The sequence below is a fragment of the Ascaphus truei genome, chromosome 8 (genome assembly GCF_040206685.1).
Source record: "Ascaphus truei isolate aAscTru1 chromosome 8, aAscTru1.hap1, whole genome shotgun sequence".
NCBI lineage: Eukaryota > Metazoa > Chordata > Amphibia > Anura > Ascaphidae > Ascaphus > Ascaphus truei.
Genome location: NC_134490.1, coordinates 21,053,984 through 21,077,715, shown reverse-complemented (window position 1 = coordinate 21,077,715; position 23,732 = coordinate 21,053,984). Strand labels below are relative to the sequence as shown.

At 46.3% G+C, this 23,732-nt stretch overlaps 1 protein-coding gene across 1 annotated transcript in view; it reads left to right on the top strand.

Annotated features, from left to right (window-relative positions):
• PALD1 (phosphatase domain containing paladin 1) overlaps nt 1-23,732 on the top strand; it is a 128,584-nt gene that overhangs the window by 14,399 nt on the left and 90,453 nt on the right. The gene's annotated exons all lie outside the window — the stretch shown is intronic.

Genomic DNA, 23,732 nt, shown 5'->3' with positions numbered 1-23,732 from the left:
GGGGCAGTAGGAAGCAGAACCTGATGACATCACGGCTCCCTATTGGTTCGCAGGGCTCGGGAGCTTTGCAACTCTTGCATTCCGTGATCCCTGCCAGCGGAGCGGCTATCAGCACCCAGTACGTCAGTATCTCTGGAAGCAGGGGGTCCACGGAGCTGAAATGAACGGGGTTCAGCTCTGGAGACCCAGGCTTTAATCCTATGTGTGCCGAGCACGCGCGTTATAAGTGAAACGTCTTTGTGTTTTGCCAATCACAAAAGTGTTTAATTCCATCACAAATATAAAAATTAAAGTACAAAGTCATTGATAAAATGCAAAGTAGGTTAACTGTGAATGCGGGCTCGCCACACAGCCCTGTTTAAAAAAAACCACATTACAGTTGCTCTATTATATTAAAGTATATATATATGTGTGTTGTATGTTCACACAGCTCGCATGTTTTGCACTTCTTCCGTTTTTATTTCAAATGGTATTTTTGTTGTTGTTGCTATTTGCACTTCTATATTTATAGTGTATGTATGTGTCTGTTTGTGTGTGTGCATATGTGTGTGTGTGTCTATGTGTGAATTTGTGTGTGTGTCTGTGGGTGTTTTTGTGTGGGTGATTGTGTATTTTACACAGCAGTACAACAGCTCATGCTCGTACTTAAGAACGCGGCATGGGTCCATGATACCGTCCCCCTGACACCGGCAGTGACTAGGACCGGGATCACTATGCCGGAGCAGGCACTCCTCACCGTGAGGTTGGCCCCGTACTCCTGCAGCTCCGGGCGGGTACTGTACCGCATGTTCCGGCTGCAGGGCCTGCGAGCTGAGCGTGTGGGGAAGCCCAAGGCTGTGGTCCCAGTCATAACTGTGACACGCGCGCCCGGAGGGGGGGGGCGGCGCGTCCACAGCGCTAACCGCGATCTGCGGTCTGACAGGGAGAGAGGGAGTTTGCGACGGGAGGGGGCGTGGTCAGGGATTTTGCGGGGGCGTGGCCATCACGTCACGCGTCAGGTTCGCCCTCATTGGGTGAACCGCCGGTGGGGGCGTGGCCACACCTCCGTCGCAAGTTTTAAACTCAATTTCATTGAGTTTAAAAAATCTTGCTGCACGGCGCGGCTGCACCTTCAGCGTGAAGGTGCGTACTGGGCCCTTCCCCATTGAGGGGCGGTGCTTACACGCACAGCGCACGCTGCGCCGTGCGCTGTAGCAGTGACTGGGACCGCAGCCTAAGGCCAGTATCAGATTTCCCATTAGGCCCGGGCCTAAGGCAGCAAAATTTTGGGGTGGCAAAAATGTCCGCCCCCATTTCCATTTGCCGCACTCGCGGGCCTATTGGGCCTAATGAGAAGGACTTACCTGTGCCGGCCGCCTCCGTTCTGCCGCCCTGCTTCTCCTTCAAAATCGAGCGTCGAATGACGCAGTGGACGTCACAAACGTCATCACATGGTGTCTCGTTGCCATGGCAACTGTGATGTTGCGATGTCAAATGACATCATGCCGGCGCGTTACAATGGTAACGTGACGCCGTGCGACGTCACGTTGGGGACGTCTGTGGCGTCATTTGATGCTGGATTCTGAAGGAGAAGAATGGTGGCGGATTTGTAAATCCGCCGCTGCCTGAGGCCGGTACCTTTTCCCTGCTCCCAACTCACACCCCGGCCGGAGTCCCCTGGGCGCCGGTCACAGGCAGCGACACTGTGCTCCCGGCGAGCCGGTTTGCGAATGTGCTCCCATTGGCTAGCGTGTCTGCGCATGCGTGGATTGGCAATGCTCCTGGACAGCTGTTTATGTGCTGGTGTTGTATGGACAGCCGTATATATATATATATATATATATGCAGGTATGCGCCTGCGCCTGCGCCGGCATGCCGATTCTGAACATGCACATTCACTCACCCCCGTTAGCATTGTCGTCCGCCTAAACAGTGTTTTTCCCTATGAGATTTTTTAGTTGCCACTGCCAGCAAAGACGTTTCACTTAAGAATACCCGGCAATGTGTTACTGGAGCCTGCTGTGTTCTGATAGAATTCTTGGCTGCAAAACTGAATGTAAAATGATACAAGGGAATATACCCAGGTGCGAAGATTATAATTTGTAAACATGACTCATTGCTAAATATTGGCTTGAAACAAGAGAACCGTACTGAAAAATGACAATATACTGCAGCTGTATGCCTGCTCGGAGATGGCTTTTTTTGTCAGGTTTTTTTTCTGACTGCTTTTTGGGGGGGTGAATACAGCATAGGTTAGGCTACGGCCCCACTGCCTGCGCTGCACGCGCGCCTGCGAGGCTGGTGGCGTGTGCAGCCGAGTTCCCCGATCTGCAGTGAGCTGCAGAGGATAAGACCGGGGGGGGGGAATTACGGGGGAGTGACGGGGGCGCGACCATGATGTTACCCGGCAGCTTCGCCCTCATTGGCTGAACCGCTGGGGGGGCGTGGCCTAGCTCAATTTTCATGTGTGCCTCAAAATCTCGCTGCACTGCGCGAGCCTCGCCCCAGCTCTTATCCCCGCAGCGCCCGCCATAGCGAGCGCTGCAGCAGCCAGTGAGGACCAAGCCTTACAGTCGAAGACTGAGCCACTGATTGAGACACCTGTTCGGAAGCAGGGATATTCTGAAAGCCGGACCTGCTGGTGGCCCTTGAGGACTGGAGTTGGCCACCCCTGGGCGGAAATTATGAGCTTTCAGCCCATCGACCATGATGAGATTGATTTCTGCGCGCCTGTGAAGCTCTGAACGGGATCTGACAGCCAGAGAACGTCGGGGGAGGACTCCTCTTCCTTTCCCATACTCAGTGACGCTGCGATCACATAATCGTTTAGTGGAGTGATCGCGATGTGACGGAGGGGTTGGGGCACTCTGGTAAAAGTATTGCAGATATATATATATATATATATATATACATATATACAGGCATACCCCGCATTAACGTACACAATGGGTCCAGAGCATTTATGGAAAATGTACTTAACGTAAAGCACTACCTTTTTTCCACTTATCGATGCATGTACTATTCTGCAATCGTCATATACGTGCATACTGATATAAATAACGCATGTGTAACGGGCTCTATAGTCTCCCCGCTTGTGCACAGCTTCGGTACAGGTACTGTAGGGAGTCGGTATTGCTGTTCAGGACGTGCTGACAGGCGCATGCGTGAGCTGCCGTTTGCCTATTGGGCGATATGTACTTACTCGCGAGTGTACTTAAAGAGAGTGTCCTTAAACTGGGGTATGCCTGTATATATATTTGTGATATCTGTTTTCGTGCCTACGTTTGCACCGTTTCTAAATGTATCAGCCATGTAACATATCATCTACTATCACTGCCACAGGGGCCTCTAGCAGTGAGAAGGTTAATGCCGTTCATAATGTAATGCTGACCGCCCCCCTCCCCCCTATGGTTTCATGGGCTTATACATTTGAATTTAAAAGAAATGTTTTTCAGTGTAGAAGAAGGTATAGTTTTTGTGATTGTAAAAATTATTTGAATGGGTTTTATGCAGAGTTGGGCAAATTGTGACTGTCTCAGCTAAACCTGGATCACTCAGTAACTTCATCCCAATGTCAGCAGCAAGCATCACAAAACAAGAAGAGGTACCCCGGGTATGTAATGCGTGAGCCAGTCCCGAAAACACCCAGTGTAGCCTAATCCAGGGTCCCAAGACACCCCTGCTTTCCATGATAACCCTAGTACTGAGCGTGGTTCAGTTGCATACCTTCCCCCTAACTCCGGTGGTGTGAATATGATCCAGAACGCTCTTTCTTTAGCTCTCATTTTATGATACCAAAGTTGCTAGCAGACAAGCAAATGGTAATAAAAAAAAAACAGGATTGGATCATTATCTCACGATTGGTCTGTACTTAACTGGCAGTTAAGTTATGTTGCCTCTTGTGTGTCAGTCACCAGACCACGTAGATTGTAAGCTCCTTAGAACAATTCTTTGTTTTATATAGTTGTATTATATCACACAGAAATGTATCTGTAATCTTTCGCATTAGGAGACGAAGGCGAGAGAAAATGCCAAAATACCGTATTGGCCTGAATATAATGCTGTTTTTTTCCTAAAAATGTCCTTCCGAAAACTGCACTCATATTATATGCGCAGCCTAACACCTTTTATTTTTCATGTAGAGCACCGTCAAAATTTAGGGGTCGTATTATGTGCGAGGCCGTACAATATTCGGGCCAATACGGTAAGTCCCGATAGACTGGCATTTTCTCTTCATTTTCGCTATTTCCTCTCTGTAACCAGAGATACCCGGGATGTATAGTGATGTGCAAGATATACATGGTGTAATCCATAATAAAATATGTCATTAACCCCTAGAAACCATCTATCTGTATCTGGGCAATTTTGGAGCAAAGTCGAGGCATTTCCAAACCTGCACCTATATATCAAAGCATTGTGCTCTAATTTCGTCCTGTCTGTCCTAGCTTGCTCCATAAAAACAGAGCAGTGCATCTAAACCAGGGATGGACAAAGCACAGCTCGCGGGATGGCTGTTTCCAGCCCGCCCAGGGCTGGATTAAGCATTAAGCGACCTAGGCAGTCGCCTAGAGCAGAACATTTGGGGGGTGGTCAGCTGGGAGGGAGGGTAGCAGGAGCAGAGTGGGAAGCGTGCGGTGAAGGAGGATGGAGGAGCAGGAGAGTGGAGGGAGTAGAGCAGCGGAGGAAGGGTGTGGTGGAGGAGGATGGTGTCGGGAGCAGAGCAGAAGAGGAAGTGTGCAGTGGAGAAGGGCGGAGCACGGCCCAGCAGTCCGACCCAAAAGTAAGTGACAACTTCCAGTGCTGCTGCCAGGCAGGACCTCCACCGCTCCACTCCACAGCCTTGGAAGAGGGGGAAGAGTGAGTGAGTAATGGGGGAGAAGAGTCAGTGAGTGGGGAAGGAGTGAGTTGGAGTGGGAGGAGAGAGGGGGTGGAGGAGTGAGGGAGAGGGGGTAGGTGTGAGAGAGAAGGGGAGAAGTGAGAGAGAGGGATGGGGAGGAAGATTTAGAGAGAATGAGAGAGAGGAAAAAGGAGACTAGGGGAGAGTGAGTAAGAGAAAGGGAGGCAGAGAGTGATAGAGGGGAGATGCAGGTGAGAAAACGAGTATGTAGGGGAGAAGTTGGAGAGGAGGGGGGCATGTGCACATCTACATTAAGTGTGTGGCCCCCAAAGTTTACCAAAACCTGTCAAGTGGTCGTCCAGCTAAAATAATTGCCCATCCCTGTTCTAAACTCTGTCTGTGTGCGGAATCTTGGTGTTGTCCTTGACTGTGACTTGACCCTTAAACATCAGTTGTCAGCCGTGATCAAATCTTCATTCTTCCACCTAAAGAATCCTGGGATTAAGCACTTGATCCCCCCAGAGGATCTTAGTACCCTTGGCCATGCCTTTGTGTCCTTACGCCTCAACCACAGCAATGCACTCTACTTGGGTCTTCTGTAAAAAGAGCTGCATCGCCTGCAGCCGGTGCAGAATGCTGTGGCCAGTTTGTTAGCTAATCAGACCCGTTCTTGCCACATAACACCCGTTCTCCATTCTCTGCACTGGCTGTCTGTAAAATGTTGAATTTATTTAAAGATTGGCTTGTTGACATTCAAACACTACATGACCAGTGTCCCAGCTATCTGAGAGAGCTTCTAGTTCCCTACACTCCCATTCAATCTGCAGGTGAAGGACTTCTAACAGTTCCCAGAATCTCCTGGACTTCCTTTGGGGCCTGAGCTTTTTAGCCGCGCTGCTCCCACTCTCTGGAACAGTCTGCCTCGTACAGTTCGGGAGGCCCCCTCTCTGGATATCTATAAAAACAGACTCAAGACCTACCTGTTTACCCAGGCATTGAATTAATGAACCATAACCTATCTGGCATTTAATAGCCACAGTACCGTCCCCTCCTGTGTTGTACCTATCCTTGTGTTTAGTCCCGTTTATAGCCTTAAATGTTTTCTTCTTTATCCCTTTTTGTAACAGTGAAGTACTTCTTGAGTCCCATTGAGATAAAAGTGGTACATAAATAAAGTTATAACTCCCCTGGGGGCCTAACCACTTACCTAAGGTCACCTACTAACAAAAAAGTGAAATGAGTAAGTTGAAGTAAGTGGCATATGTACAGTTTATTGAATACTAAGCGAGAAGAAAACCACCCAAATGGGGCGAATTTTGGACTTGTGACTCTCATAAAACAAGTTGTGAATTGGTCACCCTAATGCAGGGGAGCGCAAACTTTTGCTGCTGCGCCCCCCTGCCATTCCTCCGCTGGTGCTCGCGCCCCCTCCCTTACCTTGATGCTGCGTCAAATGACGCTGCTGGGTCACGTGACCCGCAGCTTCATTTGACGTGTGTGACGCCACATGGCCCCGCGGTGTCATTTGACGCCATGTTGCATTGGACACGAGTGACGCCGACATTTCATTTAAATGCCTCTGGGAAGCGCGCGGGACCTCTGCAACAGTCCTCGCGCCCCCCCAGAAAGATCTCCCGCCCCCTCTGTGGGGCACGCCCCTCACTTTGCCCACTGCTGCCCTAAGGGACCAGTTAATTTGACAGCTTTGGTGAAATGTTGACCTTTGCCTGTTTTACTGACTTATTCAATACGCGGAGAAAATTGCGGTGCAAGCGTTTGCTGTGGAACTTATTGAATAAGCACATTAAGCCCTTATTCTAGATGCTGTGAAGAGACTTCCCTGTGCTGAAGCTCAACCCTTCTCCAACGTTGGCAAGCGGCTTTACAGTATATTGATTTTAGCGAAACTCACAGAGGCACTAAATGTTTGTTTAAGGCAATGTTTATAAAACATGTCGTACAAGTTTCTTTGCTTGTGAATATCAAGAAGAAACAAACGCTGATTGCACAAATGTCTGAAAATTGGCCTGAATATTCGCAAAGGGCAATCAGATTCCTTTGTAAATCTCTACTCAAGATCTGTTTGTTTCATGCCTAACCGCTCATTGACATGATACTATTCAGAGTACACTCAGGGAAGAAACCTATAAGGATTCAAAAGTTCTGTACAGTATAATTTTATCTATGAAGAACTGTGATGTTGGTCAGCTAACGGGTAACATAACCGACATTGTATCTGCTTTTCTCCAGGACCAATCTAGCTACTAACTAGTACTTTACATTACAGCAGGCATAAGCTGATAGGGGGTCCATGTTAAAGTGGACAAGAAGCAAAAAGTGACACACTGTGAGGGCTCATCTGCATGTCATTACCCAGAATCCCTGGCTGTAGTGGGAGCATTGTATGCCAAGAGATAAAGGGGAAATGGAAAGGGTTGTGGACCTGCTAGAACCATGAATGTGCACTTGCTGTAAGTGGTATCTTATTTGCTGTAGTTTTTAATTAGGAAGCGTGTATATCGATCTCTTTCCACTAGGTGGCAATGTAGGTCAACTCTTACCCTTGAGTGCAAGGTGAAGAAACATTTGCTGCACTTTGAATTTGTAACTATAATTTGGCAGGCACTGTGATTTATTGGCTTAAATGTGCAGTTGTGGTTAGCAGTACAAATTATTATTAGAATTGCAATAAAAACAAAGCATTTATAAAAAACAATAAAAAAATTGAAACAAAAAAAAAACCAAAGCATTTATGGCAGCGAACACGTAGCTCCAATACGGTTAACTCACTGCGATCCTGTGTTAACTGCCAGTGACCTAATAACTCGTGTCAGAGGTTAGTGACTCTCCTCCTAAGTGGAGATGCGCAAAAAACGCAACATTTTGAGAATAGAAGTCACCGAAGTTCAAAAATAACCACCTTCTGTGCTGTTTTTTTTTATTTTTTTGCATGATTGTGAAAATAATGAAAATGATAAAATATTCAAAGGAAAAAAAAACCCATAACAACAAACTTAGCATTTTTCCGCACAGAAAGGCACATTTTTGTACCTTAAAATACCTTTAAAATATTTGCACATTTAAAAAGAAAAATGTTTTTAATTCACAAAAAAAGCTGCAAAGTGAATTCTAACACATTGCCCCATCTCTACCTCTTAGTTCAGTGGTTTCCAACCTTTTTTTGGTTAAGGAACACCCAACTCTCTCTAATAACGCGTCTGTGATCAGATGCATTGTAAGGAACCCCAACTCTCTCTAATATTTCACTATTCATTATTCACGCCTTTCTTAGCAAGCAAATTGCAATTTCCAAATATCTGGCAGCTGCTCACGTTTGCAACACACACTGGCAGTGGCGCATATCCCATTAGGCCCGGGCGTTGGGCGGCAAAAATGTCCGCCCCCATATACATTTGCCGCACTCTCGGGCCTATTGGGCCTGATGGGAAGGCAATTAGCTGTTGCAAAAAACTATTTTAGAAATATTACTGTAAAGCTTTATCTTGTTTTTCTTTGAGGAAACTGAAGGTCATGTTTTGAGGTTAAAGGATTGGACACATAAAGCAAAACTGAGGAATGTTGTTTTTTTTTTTTTTAACTCAAAGGTCTTAAATGTTATTGCACTGAAAGCCCCATCTTGTATATACTGTATAACCCTGTTCACTTATGTAACTGTATTTGTGACCATGTATTATTTGTCTTAATTCTGTGCCCAGGACATACTTGATAACGAGAGGTAACTCTCAATGTATTACTTCCTGGTAAAATATTTGATAAATAAATAAACTGACGTCGATGGGGCTTTCCGTGTGCTGCATTGACGCTATCGCACTTAATAGAATGAGGGTGAAAGTAGTAGCTGCATGGAACAGTCTCCCAGCAGCGGCTGCAGGAACAAATACAGTCAAATGCCCAAATTAAAAAAGCTCCATTAAATCAGGTAAAATAACGTGACATTACCTAAAAGAGGAAGGGATGTTATTTTCCTCTTACAGAATTGAAACCGTGAGGTGCTCTGGTGCTGAACAAGAGACCTCAGTTTCCGAAGGTAGTTGCATGTTAGTTGCCTGTGTTTAAAGAGCCGTTTCTTTAGGGAGTTAAGGTAGTTGCATGTTAGTGCCTCCATGTGAGCCGTCTCCTAAGAGAGACACTTAGGCTAAGGCCCCGCTCTCTCAGTCAGCGCGCAAGCACTGCAGACAGGCGGCGCGCTGACAGGCACAGACCGCGATATGCGGTCTGTAGGCATCCGGGAGCCGGAGCGGGAGGGGGCGGGAGTGGGAGGGAGGGGGGCGGCAGAGGGAGGGGGGGGGCGTGGTTTGAGCGGAGGGACCCGCTACTCCCCCCCCCTCCCTCCACGGGCTCGGTCTCCCGGGCTGCAGGAGGGAGCTGCTGGAAGGAAGGTAAGCTCCCTCCCCCCCCCCCCTCACACACGCTCACACACGCTCACACACGCTCACACACCACCCCCTACCTTGTGTAGGAAGCTGTCTGACAGCTCCCGCTCCCGTCCCCGCCGCTGATAGGCTCATCAGCGCACCACGTGACGCGTCACCGCTCGTGATCACAATTTTCTTGCATCCCCTTGCGGCTGACGCGTTACAGCGCGTAGTGAGCCGTGCAGCAAGGGGGGACTGGGACCTGCTCAGAAGGATTCCCCTGCTGGTGGGGAACGCTCACGCGACCGCCCGCGCCACGGGTCCCAGCCCTTAGGCTGCACTTATAGTGCCGGCGACGCGACGTCACGGCAACACAAATGCATTGCCGCCGTCGTGTGCGCTTATAGTAAGCGCAACGCGACGGATTGGTCGCGATCGCTGAAAGTCATCTCTATTTGATTTTCCAGCGACCGTCGCATCGCCATCGCTGACACTATAAGCGTAGCCTAAGTTGCAATATGCAGGTGCAGGCCTAGTGGCAGTTAGTCACATGTAACCAGGGGGGGAGGGGTTGACTAGGCTTTGATGCCATGTCGTCAGCTAGGCCTGCCCAGATACTGGGGCCAAGGGATTAACCCCTCCCCAGGTATAAAGGGTAGGGTCCCCAGTTCAGTTTTTCCCCTCTGTGGAGTGAAGCTCCTGTTCTGCCCCCCCCCCGGGACTGCAAAGCCTGCTGCGTCTGCAGTCCTCCCTATAGGACCAGAGTGAGGTGTTCCAGCCTTGCCCCTAAGGGGGTGAGAGAACACTAGACTAGCCCAGGGGCCTCAAGCTCCTGGGGTGCCTAGTCATGTCCTGTGCAGGGAGGGAAGGTGCCCCTGGTACAGGAAGAATAAGTATGTTCCTGTTGAAGTTAACCCCTGTTATATTGTATGCTGTAAACCCTGTTGCATGGATATGGTATCCTGAGTTATGTGTCCTGTGGGGGTAAACCCCTGCTTCTGGCAGGATGGAGGCGCTGCACCCTGAGATAAGAGAAGAGGACCCCAATCTCCCTTCCATCGCAGAGCACTGTGAGCACCATCACACCAGAATACACAAGTACCATCAGATCTCCATTAGCGGGAGGATAGGGGTGTTACATGTGTATACAGCGCTGTACATAGAATTTTGCTGACCCAAGTCCCTGTCTCATAGAGTTTACAATCTATTTTTTGGAGCCTGAGGCACAGGGAGATAAAGTGACTTGTCTATTCTTCCATACACATTTAAATCTAACAAGGAGCTGACACCGGGAATTGAACCAGGCTCAGTGTCATTGTTTTCAGAGTCAGGGTCTTTAGTCACTGAGCCATTCCTTCTCCCAGCTTCCTATTGGATGACCACAGTGGCCATCTTTAAAAATATCCAGGAAGAACCCCAGCAACTGATACATATTTTAGTAATGGGGGAGTCTCCTAGGAAAAAAAACAGCGCGGTTCAGCTTCGAAGGACCCCTGGTTTAGATTCTATACACAAAAAAGATATGGAAGATTGGCAGGATTGCTGCTTTAAATATTAGTTATTGAGCTTGTTAACCTTGCTCTTTAAAAATAAGACTCAGTGCAACCTTGTACGTACAGGCATATTGACAAAAAATGATCATTGTACCAAATAAACAGTAACATTTTATGTGGGGACCCTTAAAAATGGCTGCCCATCTGAAATTTCAAAAGAATGCCTTATTAGGCTGAGCTCCGACAGGCTGCTACACTACCTCACGTCCGCGTTTGCGAGCCTCTGTCTGCTGCGCGATGTGTACTCATCCCCAGCAGACAGAATGACACGATTTGGAGGCGGGACTTACGTCGTCCATTTAATAAAATAAAAAAAGAAACAAAGTGTGTGTGTTTGTGATTGGCTGGCGAAGTGACGCGGCTGCCGCTTTAAATTTCAACTTCAGTTGTCTCCCCCAAGTGCAGCGGCGTCAACGCTGCACTTCGCCGCAGGGAGCCGTTTCCAGTTTGAAAACTACCACAGAACAAACCGAAAGAGTGACGAAGGTGTGCGCGCTTACGTCGCGCAGCGTCCTGTCTGATCGGGGCCTTACTCAGACTGGTACTGCAACATTTAACCCCTTAGCTGACAGAGTATATACGTCATCCACCTTCTCTTCCCACCTTTAAGACAAACCTTAAAACTCACCTCTTAAATGAAGCATCCCAATATCCAGGAATCATGGCCACTGTCCCACACCCACAGTCTCTCCTACCACCCATTGTGGCCAAGCACTGCCATCTACAGCACTCATTCCCTCACCTGCTGTCTCTGTAACTCTCCCAACATTCCACTTAGATTGTAAGCTCTCCGGGGCAGGGATTTCCTTTTCTATTCTCTGACTTTGCTGCGCTTATTGTATTAGAATTCCCTGTACTGTATTGTCTATGTAAAGTGCTGAGTACACGGTGGGAACTATACAAATACATAAATCTAATAACATAGAGTGTAAGCTCTACGGGGCAGGGGCCGTGTCCGCAAAATGTCTCTGTAAAGCGCTACGTAAAACTAGCAGCACTATTCGAGAACAAACAAACAATTATTATTATTACTATGTACATACATACATACATACATACATAGGGCTCAGAGCAGGAGTGTACAAGAGAAGTCAAATACTCCAAGACCTGGGATAGAACAAGGTGACTATCGCTAATCAGTAATCAGAACAAAGCTATTTTCAGGAGCCGAATCCACAACAAACAGGCCGAAAGCACATGGAATGTGGCAAGCACAATAAGAACCCTGATTTCAAAAAATACATGAAATAGGAGAAAAAGACAGAGGGGTCTGTATCAGAATCTGTAACAAGATGTGGTGGTGATGGGATTCCGCCTTTAAATTAGGATCTTTCTAAATTGTATTATTAATTATAATAACAACCCCTTTTCTAGTATTTTAATGATACACCACTGCTGCTTCAATGAAAGGTGTCTTCCTTTTTGGGTAGCTAATTAGTACTTGATTTAATTAGTCTTATTAGGCACCTACCACCGGTTTTTAACTCTCAGGTGTGGACTATGAAATAACAACACAAATAGAGATTATAAATCGTGATTTACAGCAAATCTGTATTGCTAAATTCATTTTAAGTGATGTAGAAGGAAAGGAGCACAGCATCCGCATCAGTGGATCAAAAATAGACGGGGCAACTCCAGATGTAGTCAAATTGTGTTTATTGCACAATCAGTTTAGCAATGATGGTGTAGGAAACACGCCAACATGTTTCATCCAACAGGACTTTATCAAGTTATGATTGGACTGCAATAGCTAAACTATGTCAGGAAAACATATATACATTGTAGGGATTATTTATACATTTTTTAAATATAAATATCCTAAAATTAAAATATACAGTGAGATAAGGTATACATTTGTCGAAAACAACTATAAATAGGAATGGAAATCAAGCAAAGAGGATAATATATTTTATATATTTTTTAACTAATCTAATAAATATTTTTTATATTTTTTTAAGTTTTAATTTTTTTTTTTCAATTTGAGATTTTATGATATTTTTATTTTAAGATTTTGGTATTGGTGATTGTTTTGACTAATGAAATGTGGAATTTCTTAATTGAATTCCATATTTAAATTTCCAATATAGCATTAAAAATATGAGATTTTTTTTATTCTCATAAAACAGTCAGATGGGGATATGATTGTGATACTTTTTTATGGGTAAAGGTTTCCTATATATTTTAGATTAATTTCAGATGTTTTAACATTCGCTTTTCAAAATTAGATGTATTATTAACTTTTAATAAATAACACTTTTCTTTTTTCCATATGTTCCCCTATGGCCTATGACCAACAAAATTAGTCTATGATAACTAATAGGAGGAAGGGTTTATTTTCTTAGTGTTTTTTTGTTATATGCTATATTTCTAATGATTACAATCTTAATTATTTTGCTCTATTTATTCATAGATCTTTGTTTATAGGTTGATTATATATATATATTATATATATATATTATATATATATATATATATATATATATATATATATTTACTTTTAATTCTATTAATGTGTTTAAACATACACATTATTAATACAAATAAAATACAATAAGTGTTATCCCATGTTGGGAGGTAACCATATTTCTTAATTAGCATGATCCGGCAGTCCATTAGAAATAGGTTACTATTTGATCAATTAATTGATCATGATGATGATGGACACTGCTATATAAAGTCTGATAATGTGAACAGTGAACATAGACTCCTGAGGAAGCCCGAATCAGGCGAAACGCGTTGAGTCCATGTGAGAGGTGCAGCAACTGTGGAAGAAGTTCCTGTGAGCTGCTGTGCAGGGAGAGCGGGGTGGAGATTGGGACACCGAGCAGAACCGGAAGTGACATCAGACGGACCTCCGACAGTCCAGGTTCTTGCTGTGCGTTGTTCACTACATGCGTGTTATTATCTTGAGAAATGTGAGTGGGATTGCCCCAAGATTCCTGGTCTTTGTAATTTACTTGTTTGATGCGATCTGCACTACGTCTGTTTTTCCTTTCCGAGAGAGCGGAAGGACCCGCAGTGAGGATCAAAGAAAGAAAACCTGACTATATAAATGCCATTTAATTATTGTGTGCGAGTCCATGGAATGGATATTTTCTTTACTATATCACTAATATTCACTATTGGTATATGATTTTCATATACTGTATATTATATTTTTCACTGTTTGTGCTCCAACAGCCCCATCTTTATCTATCACTATAAGACTGAGACACAGTCTTACTTCAAAAGGGGTTCCTAGGTACTCTTGGTTTCCCTGAACATCCCAAAAGGGTTCCTTGCAATTTTCAGGTCATTTGAAAATGGTACCAAATACAGAAGAATTTATGATGCATTTGATCTTGGGCTAGGTCCTCGGTGGCCACGGTTGCACACGCGACAGCGTGCGCGCCGCACACAAGGCACAGCCCTCTTTGGGCAGGCACGATTAACTTATGTAATGTGTGGTTGAATTCTATCCAGGCTTCATATTGCAAAGAATAACCTGCCTCACACGGATGAGACCCAAAAGGTCGAAACATCTGCCTTTTCGCTAAGATCAAGTGTAGTGTCTATCCTACCTGTGACAGGAGTAGGATGGACAGTGGCACACATTTGATCCTCTGGCCTGGTCGAGAGGTGGGATGAGCCCAAGATTTCTTGTCTTGGGTCAATGCACCCCAGCAGGAGAAGTCCTGCGGGTGGTGGTGGGGGGTTCTTAGAAGAGTATCATCTGTGTGATGTGCACTGTGGGCAAGGTTATGCCCTAACGCAGCGACACACTGGTACGTCGAACTGTTCCAGCATTGGACCCTTGATGCCAAGGATTTACTTCCCTCATTTCCGTCGTTCCTGGGCTTTCTGGCTAAGGGGGTTTTTTTAACCCGCCTGGCCCATCAGACCCGCCCGGCCCATCAGGGCTGGTGTGCTCTGGCACGACCCAAGCACTATGGCTACTCACCGTTCCTCTTCGGAGGGAAAACGACAAAGACTCAGACTTTCCTGCGAGCCTTTTGACCAAAGTGAGAAAGAGATGGACGTTCCGAATCCTGACGGAGGATGGCGTCAAAGAGCCCATGGCGCTTCCTAGCCATCAGGCTGAAGATCTTTGAGAGGAGTAACAGGACTTGTTCGACTTCGGGAGGGCAGTCTCAAGGAGAAGCACCCAAGCCGCTGAAGCGGCTTGAGTTCTAGGTGGAGGGAATAAAAGAAAAAAAACCTGTCTGAGTAGGGTTACAGGCTCTGCACTTCTTTAACCCAGGCTGTCCTGAAAAGCTGTGTAATACGGCACACATAAGCTTATAGAGCTCCATGTTAGAATGGACATGAAGCAAAAGGTGACGGTGTGTGCTCATTTGCATGTTAATTCCCAGAATCCTTGGCTGCAGTGGAAGCCCTGTATGCTAAGGGATAATGGGGAAAGGCAGAGTTGCAGACCTGTCTGAGACGTGTGAGTGTGCTCACAAGTGATATTTTTATTTGCTTTACCCTACACTGAAAGCAACAGAAATAATACCCTGCATCAAAGCACATTGTTGTTGTGTTGATACTTAGACCCCTCAGAGTTTGGACATGCAAGTGTGGGCATGAAATTGTGGTTATGGTTCCAAATGTTACTTATTGTGAAAGAACTGTCAGAATGCTTGAGTTTAACCATTGCGCCAGTAACTGTCAGGCAAAGTATGTAATCAGGTTGGGGCAGAGTTTTCATGTTCTGGTTTCCAGACCAATTTAGTCTAGCCCCCCTAGCTCTAAGGGATTCCTGACCTGGGGGCTGCCCCTCTCCCTCTGGGGCGCCAGAGGATCTTAAAGTGAGGGACAAACTGGGATATATAGAAAGTACCAAAGAAAAAGGAGGGAATACGGTGACAAAAATACAGAGAGAGGGATAAGAAACTGAGAGGGAGTAACAAATAGAAAGAATGTTTTTTTACCTACATCAATAACCAACACGTTATACTTTCACTAATATCACAATATTTAGTACGCTAACTATATTTAGTCTTTTAATCTTTTTTTTTTTTTTTAAACAAGAAAATTCGAACGCCTTTTTATTAGTGGAATAATTAACTTTTATTCCTAGGTGACTATACAAAAAATATTGGTTAGGCTATATATATTCATTTTATGAAGAGTTCGGTTGCAGAAATGACTACTCTGCAAAATACTTTTTTTGTACCCTAATCAAGGTTTCTAGTGGGAACAGTAAAAAAAATAAAATGAGGGAAAAAATGTGTTACAAATAATTAGCATGAAATGTACATTCCCTGATCTTTCTTTTTTTGGATGATATAACTATATTTGGTTCTCATTTCTGCTTTTTAGAGGAATAGAAAAAAATGACTTAATTCACACCACACAGGCCTATATTTTTCTAAACATGAAAGGGCTGTAAGATGCCTTGGGCCGCGCTTATAGTGATGGCGATGCGATGTCGCCCGAAAACAAATGCATTGTCGCCGCCACGTTCGCATATGGTAAGCGCGACGGCAACAAAGCGACGGGGCGACGTGACGACGCGATTTTTTGCAGCCGGGAATATTTGATTTTTCAGGGGTTGTAACCTCATGTGACAGCCCCTGAACCAATCAATGGCCTGGTCGCCTGCGCCGCCGTAAAGCGAAATACAACTTTCGCTAGCGGCGACGGGTGACGTCACGCGTCGCAGTCGCGGGCACTACACACGCGGGCTTACGCATTGGTTAAAATATAGTTTACAGGAGGATTCCTGCAGCTCCGAGAGAGGTTACTGACGCTCAAATCGGCGTTAGCTCCTATTGACCCTTACTGGAGCTTCGTGACTCCGTCCTGTAATGTCTTCTGATTCAGTGTGGTTTGTATAAGTTTTAAGAATACGACTTAAAAAGTATTGGGTGTAGTTGAGTATATATATTATTTCTAAACGTAGTTTTTTATTTCCATTTATTTACCTTTCTAACAGTTTGCCTCGGGCGGGATGTCACTTTTAAAATCAAGTGGTACATTTTCTGTAGAACTATTGCAAGTACTGTATATGCAAATGTTAGAGATGTTCAATGCGGTGTGTTTTGTAAGTTCTACTTAGATGATTTAAGTGAGAAAGGGTAATGTGAATCGTGTGACATCATGAAAGGAAAGTGCTTCTCCCACACAGTATTCCTTCCCCAAAACACTTCTTCCAACAGCAAAGCGGCTTATTCTTACTTCCTGTATATCGGATTTCCCTGATAAGAAGGAAAGGAAGATGCAAGGAGTGTGTACACACATTTAAGAGCAGGCAGCCGCAGGGGAGGAAGTGACTCAAAATGAATGGATGATATCCAAATAATCTTTGTCGGATTGGAAAAAGTGGTGTAGCCCTGACTGCTTGGTAGAACATGGGGCTGCAGTGCAGTTTGATGTCTTAAGCAGATGGAACATCTTTGTTCATATATCATATGATACAATTAGAAGAGACGCCCACGCAAGTGAAATTGCTGAAACTGTTCAGAGAAGCAAAAAATATGTCATTTAAAAAAATAAATAAAAAGGTACCTTTTGTTATTTTTAAAATACTGCTTATAAGGTTCTTCACAAGCACAGCATACTTTGTAATGCAAACTGGGTTGTCTTTCTCAGTGAAAGACTCCTTTAGATACGAGTATTTACATATCTTGCTACTCAGCTAGTTCTGTGTCACGAATAAACTATATTTGCATTTGATTTCCTCTTACGCTAACAATACATTTTGTATTGTGAACAGCTTTAGAGATAACAATTAAAAGAAGGAAGATATTTATTACCTCTCGCTTGTGCAGGGAGTTGTATGTACGGAGTAGAATGCATTCTACTTTGCAGAATTCTGCAAAGCTGGCCTGGTGAAAGGTGAGTAGTGAGCAGTGTGTAAAGCAGCAATTCCCCACAGAAAGCTATAGGAGTTTAACTCATAATATTAGTACAGTATCTCGCATCGTGATTTTCTTAATCTCTAGTGTGTGAGGTTCCCATGGTAACCTTGCACTGCACTGGGCTCTTGAGAAAGCTCCATTTTGACCTCCCTGACAATCACTATTTAAAACGCTTATATCCCCATGAGCTTTAATTTAAAAAATAATGCCGTCTTTGGAAAGGGCAAGCAGAGATCTCAAAGGAAGTAACATATCAGAAAGAAAAAAAAAGATCCTTGAAACAAATACCTCCTAACCCAGGGGTGCACAAACTGGGGGGTGCGACATTTTCTGGGGGGAGGGCGCGGCGCTTACAGAGGCCCCGCATTCTTCCCCACAACATTTAAATGAAATGCCGGGGGAGCGGGCGAGGTCTCTGTAACTCTCTCTTACCTGCTCTCCGGCAACACGGCAATGCAATGCCATGGCAACCCGACATTGTGATGTCATCTGACGCCGCCCATGCCAGAGAGCAGGTAAGGGGGGAGGGGCTAGGGTGACTAGATTTTGAAAATGAAAAACCGGGACACATTTTTTTTTTATATATATATATAACAGTTTATTTATTGTAGTACACTTATACTTTACTACCATTAGAGAGAGTGTGTGTGTGTACACCTCACTAATCGAACAAAAAAAAAGCCAGATGTGAATGATTCTGAACCCATTAACCAGTGTTAGGATGCCCCCTCTTCACAATTTCTAAAGCAGCAATCCCACCTGGGATCTTACCTGATCCGCAGTCCCTCAAGGTACTATACTGGAGGGGAGGTGTTCCCTACCTGTCTTCCGATGTCTCCCGCGTGAAACTTGAGTCAGATCTGGAAGAAAGCAGGGTAGGTTACTTCGGTGTATTTATACGGCAGTTAAGATAAGACAGAGGGTGAGGGAGGGAGACAGGGAGGGTGAGGGTGGGAGACAGGGAGGGTGAGGGTGGGAGACAGGGAGGGTGAGGGAGGGAGGCAGAGATGACAGGGAGGGTGAGGGAGGGAGGGAGACGGAGGGTGAGGGAGGGAGGGAGGGTGAGGGAGGGAGACAGGGAGGGAGACAGGGAGGGGGAGGGAGGGAGGGAGACAGGGAGGGGGTGGGAGACAGGGAGGGGAGGGAGACGGAGGGAGCAAGGGTGGGAGGGAGGGAGACAGGGTGGGAGGGAGGGAGGGAGGGAGACAGGGTGGGAGAAAGGGTGGAAGGGAGGGGGACAGAGAGGGAGACAGGGTGGGAGGGAGGGAGATAGACAGGGTGAGACAGGGTGGGAGGGAGGGTGAGGGAGGGAGGGTGAGGGAGGGAGGGAGACAGGGTGAGGGAGGGAGACAGGGAGGGAGACAGGGAGGGGGAGGGAGACAGGGAGGGGGTGGGAGACGGAGGGGAGGGAGACAGGGAGGGAGACGGAGGGAGCAAGGGTGGGAGGGAGGGAGACAGGGTGGGAGGGAGGGAGGGAGGGAGACAGGGTGGGAGAAAGGGTGGAAGGGAGGGGGACAGAGAGGGAGACAGGGTGGGAGGGAGGGAGATAGACAGGGTGAGACAGGGAGGGTGGGAGACAGGGTGGGAGGGAGGGAGGGTGAGGGAGGGAGGGAGACAGGGTGAGGGAAGGAGGGAGGGAGGGAGACAGGGAGGGAGGGAGACAGGGAGGGAGGGTGAGGGAGGGAGGGAGACGGGGAGGGTGAGGGAGGGAGGGAGACAGGGAGGGGGAGGGAGGGAGACAAGGAGAGAGACAGAGGGAGCAAGGGTGGGAGGGAGGGAGGGAGGGTGGGAGGGAGTGAGACAGGGTGGGAGGGAGGGAGACAGGGTGGGTGGAAGGGAGGGGGACAGGGTGGGAGGGAGGGTGGGAGACAGGGTGAGACAGGGTGAGGGAGGGAGACAGGGTGAGGGAGGGGGAGGGAAGGAGGGAGACAGGGTGAGGGAGGGAGACAGGGTGAGGGAGGGAGGGAAGGGGACAGGGTGAGGGAGGGAGGGGGACAGGGTGAGGGAGGGAGACAGGGTGGGGGAGGGAGAGAGAGGGAAGGAGAGGGAGAGATAGGGAAGGAGAGGGAGAGAGGGGGAGGGAGAGGAGACAGGGAGGGAGAGAGAGGGAGAGAGACACACACACACACCCACTGATACACACACACACCCCCACTGATACACACACACCCCCACTGACACACACACACACCCACTGATACACACACACACCCACTGATACACACACACACTGGTACACACACACACACCCACTGATATACACACACACACCCACTGACACACACACACCCACTGATACACACACCGTGATACACACACACACCCACTGATACACACACACACCCACTGATACACACACACACACACCCACTGATACACACACACCCACTGATACACACACACACCCACACCCACACCCAGATACACCCCGCCTTCCCCTGCACCGCCAGCCCCTGCACCGCCCGCGACCGCGCAGCAACCACTGCCCGCCCCCGAGCCCATCTCCCACACCAAGGGGACTGGGGGAAGTGAGCGCCGCGGGGCAAAGCTGTGAGCGACGGGGGACAAAGCTGTGAGCGACGGGGGACAAAGCTGTGAGCGACGGGGGACAAAGGTGGGAGTGCCGGGGGACAAAGGTGGGAGTGCCGGGGGACAAAGGTGGGAGCGCCGGGGAACAAAGGTGGGAGCGCCGGGGGGACAGCTGGGAGCGCCAGGGGGACAGCTGGGAGCGCCGGGGGACAAAGGTGGGAATGCCGGGGGGCAAAGGTGGGAGCGCCGGGGGGCAAAGGTGGGAGCGCCGGGGGGTAAAGGTGGGAGGGCCGGGGGCAAAGCTGTGAGCGCCGGGGGCAAAGGTGGGAGCGCCGATGGGCAAAGCTGGGAGCGCCGGGGGGCAAAGCTGGGAGCGCCGGGGGGCAAAGGTACAAGGTGGTACAAAGGCAGGCGTACCACCTCCCCCCCCCCCCCTGGCTGGGCCCTGGGACAGAAGAGGGACACTCACCGCGCACAGAGGAGCTGGGAGCGGGAAGACAGACACACTCACGTGTGCTCTGCACAAAGAGGAAGCCCCTCCCCCGGCTTCCTCTGACCTGCCTGCGACATATCCCATGTGGGCCGGCATTCTAAGTCCCGCCCCCGGCATTCTCCTTCATTCAGTCCCCCCGGCAGCATTCACACACACACATAGAAAATACTTACCGGCCGCTGCATTCTCACCGCCGCTGCCCCGCAATACCGGGACCAGGGACAAAAACCGGGACAAAACCGGGACGGAGCTAAAACCGGGACAGGGCAGAAAAAAACGGGACTGTCCCGGCAAAAACGGGACGAATGGTCACCCTAGGAGGGGCACGAGCAGAGGGGGGAGCAGGCAGCGTAACTAGGAACGTTTGCGTTCCCCCTGTCCTAATCTATTGTGTTATTGTGCATAGATTTATGTTAATCTGTTTGTTATGCTTAGTCTAGTCATTCAAAGCCAATTGATTGTATACATAAATTATATTAATAATAAGATTTATATGCTCATCTATAAAGATAGACATGTATGGGAAACTTTATGTACACACACTAGCATACATAAAAAAAATGTGTGTATATACTGTACGTGTATATATTTATGTATATAAATATATGTTTTATGCATGTTTTTTGTATTGTTTGTCTTGTATGTTTTAGCTATTAGTATTTCATCTTTATTATTTTCATTCTGTAGATTTCACTTATCTATCCCCAGTGTTCGACAAACCTATACATTTGCTCGCCCCGGCCGAGTGGATTTAACCCCCAGGCGAGTAAATATTGGCCCAAGCAGCACACGTTTGGTATTAGGTGGCGAGTAGATTTTTTTGTGTGGCGAGTAGATTTTTTGGTGATTTGTCAACCACTGTCTATCACCATTTTTATTTAGTTGTTGGTGGGTATTTTAGTTATATATCCATCCTTAATTAATTAAACACCATTCATTTTTTAAAGCAGTTTGGCACACAAATAATTATAAATGTATATTCACCTTTTAATTGGCGCTACTATTATTTATTTATTCATATATATATTGTTTCATAATATAGCAGTTACAAGCACACAAAATCAAGGGAGTTATACAAATTGATAGCAACATTTTACACATGTAATAAATTCAAAGGCCAAAAGAATACTCCCTAAAACTCACATTTACAAACAGTCCATTGCAAAAGGATAAAACAGGTGCAACATAGATGTACAGTATGCTTATGTATTTATTTTATATCCAGACACTGAACCCCTGGGAATAAGTATGAGATTATCACAGTGACTCCTCTCCTGGACATGTCACAACTAGCCGCTTTACCTCCCTAAGCCTAAATGAGTCACTTGTTAATCAGTAAATAGGTGTTAAGTAATGTGGGATCTTTTTGATGTAAGCCAGGAAATCGTTTGTGAATGTTCCTTTCTTTATATGGCTGACATGAGCACATTACGTTAAAGCACGGGGTAGCCAACTCCAGCCTTCAAGAGCTACCAACCGGTCAGGTTTTCAGAATATCCCTGCTTCAGCACATGTGGCTCAATAAGTGGTTCAGTCGAAGACTGGAGTTGGCTACCCCTGCGTTAATGTAACACTTGCTGTTTTAAAATGTTTCATTAGGTGGAAGTAAGATACTTCAAATCAACATATAGTTGTGTGAAAAAGAAAGTACTGGACTTTAAATTGTTTGGAAATGGCCTTATAACCCTTCGAAGATTGATGGGCAGCAACAATTGCTTCTCTAAGATCATTGCTTATGTCTTTCCTCCTTGGCATTGTGTTAACACACACCTCCAGACCAGCAAACTGCTAAAACTTCGGCTTTAATAGAGGTGGTCACACTTGCTGATGATCAATTAATCAAGGGCATTTGATTAGCAGCACCTGTCTGCTATTTAGCATCTTAATTCCCTGGAAGCAGTAAGGGTGTACTTAGTTTTCACACATAGCTTCTCCATTTTGGCTTTATTTTTGTTAAATAAATCATGACACGGTGTAATATGTCATGTGTTGTTGTTCACCTGAGGTTGTATTTACCTAATTTTAAGACCTGCTAAGGAACAGATGATTGTTATTATGTCCTGATATGTAAAACCATAGAATTCAGAGGGTGTACTTTCTTTTTCACACCACTGTATAAGTAGTACAAGGTTAAACTTGTTGTTTAAAAGTATCAAAGCTTACAAAGTGTCTTACTCGTTCTAGGACCAATATGGCTACTAGCACCGACTGGGTGGGAGAGAATGCAATACACACAGAAGCTTGAATTCACGTCTCAATCCTTCCTCACCCTTGCTCCAGTCTTGCATACACCATACAGTATTTCAGCTGCAGATACAGTATATGGAGGCTGGAAGTAAAGGTGTCAAGTGCTGCAGACTCCCTGTATGCGATTCCCCCCTCCTGCTATATGCTGACTTGCAATTTCTTGGCATGACCACAAAGTGCATGCTATCAATAAGCAGCACACATGATACATGTTTTCCAGGTATGTCAAGTGTGAGCTTGTCCTAAAACAGCCTGTGGACCAGATCCCAACATCACTCATTTCCCAGAGCGTGGTCCTGCCCCTATGCACATTATAGTTCTCCATGCAGAAAGCCCAATTCTGGCGCTCACTCACATTCGTATGAAATGTCATTTCTGAACAAGATCTCAAATCGACACATTTTTGCAAATGAAGATTCACTGGCATGTGCTGTGTATACATATTTACGTTTGTGTGTGTATCTGTACACTGTATGTATAATTGTGTACGTTTGTTCTTTCTTGTATACAGAGCTACATATATATTATATGTAGGGCACATAACAGAAAAGATATAATATTATTTATTATTTTAACTATTGGTATTTTCACCTCCTCCTGCCACAAAGGAAGTCATATTTTGGGGTATTGTACCATATTTTGGGGCATAATGTTTATCACATCCAACCTCACTACCGATGTTTTAGTTTCATATGAAAACATTTTGTGGCTGTCAGCATTGTTCCTATAGCTGAAACAGTTTCTCACAGTTGTATTATCTGCAAGTACAGATGATCGTACATGTCACGTAATCATCTCCCAAACCTGCCGATAAGCATGGCCATTGGTCTGGGCTATAAGCTATGCACAGAGCTGTATATGGTTTCCACTCAT